The sequence below is a fragment of the Dipteris shenzhenensis genome, unplaced genomic scaffold (assembly GCF_047967505.1).
Source record: "Dipteris shenzhenensis isolate YYH24624 ecotype China unplaced genomic scaffold, Dip_SZ_1.0 scaf0117, whole genome shotgun sequence".
Taxonomy (NCBI): Eukaryota; Viridiplantae; Streptophyta; class Polypodiopsida; order Gleicheniales; family Dipteridaceae; genus Dipteris; species Dipteris shenzhenensis.
In genome coordinates, this window is record NW_028239423.1 from 117,501 (window position 1) to 119,000 (window position 1,500).

The window sequence follows — 1,500 nt, forward strand, 5'->3', positions numbered from 1 at the left end:
ACATCAACCCGTCAATCCCCCGTATATTCGATCTGTTTAATATTACTGAAATGGAAACAGACATGAGACTCATTAGCGAATCTACCCATCAAATCAATATATTCTCCATCTTTCCATTCCATATCTCCCTCTTCCACCTTTATCTATTAATTCACTCTATCATATTGGAACGAATATCATTAGCACTAGCAATTCGGGTGGTTCTAGAGAGTAGAAGGATTTTTCACAGATCACTTGTAGATTCTATTTCTTCCACATCAGAGAATAATTCTCCCAAGTCTATATCGGTAGTATCGAAGCAGGAAATAGATACTACGGTGAATACCTATTTACTTCTGGGGAAGTTGAAGTAGGAACAGAATCTCCTTCTCCTTACTACTTCTTAAGAATATTAATGACACTGAAGTAAGTAGACTAGCGAATCGATTTGGGGGATAGGGAGGAGGTAGAGGCAAACACACAGGAGGGAGTTGAAAATGAAAGAATGGAATATCAAAATTATTTTGTGAATCCTCTTGTATCGGGTAACAACCGAAAGGTATTTCGTACTTCTATTCTTAGTATTAATTGAATGACGAGGAGCCGTATGAGGTGAGAATCTCACGTACGGTTCTGTAGAGTGACACTGAAACTGACTCATCTGTCAACTATTCCACAACTACACCAAAAAAACCTAACTCTGCCCTACGGAAAGTCGCCAGAGTTCGATTAACCTCCAAGTTCGAGATAACGGCTTACATACCAGGTATTGGCCATAATTTGCAAGAACATTCCGTGGTCCTTGTGAGAGGCGGGAGGGTGAAGGACCTACCTGGTGTAAGATATCATATCGTTAGAGGAACTTTAGATGCTGTAGGAGTAAAGGATCGTAAGAAGGGGCGTTCCAGTGCGTTGCAGAACATTGTCGTAACTTGTATCATCGCAATGATTCCGTATCGGTTGTTCTGATATGTCAAATGCATAGCCGACCCGATAGTGGGAATGTTGCCAGGGGACCGAAGCCTGCTATTACGGAGATTGATTATTATCTTATTCGTGTGAAACAACTCGGTGTCCAGGGTATTGCATTCCAGTAAGTTGAGTCTTACCCGGACTCCCATTTATTTGGAAAATCTTCGAATGTCTTCTCTCTCTCAGAACGAGTTCGGACTACGATTATGGAGATTCAGTGGAGGTTTTGTGAACATTTGGTAATTGGATCAATAAACCCACGGACATTCTTGGTGAGATAAATGAAATACGGGATTTCCCTTCTCCTATTCGTGGGATGATGAAGAGGAAACGGATACTCAATGCCTAATGAGTAAATATGATTCATTGAAGTAACCCGAACTTACTTCAAGACTTTCTATTCAATCATATGGAAAGCTGCATTCGATGAAAGTCGCACGTGCAGTTTGGGGGGAGATCCTCGACTAACCGGCGGATCCACCCTACAATATGGAGTGAAAAAGCCCAAATAAGATTCTAAGATACAGTCGAGATAGAATCGGAATCCGA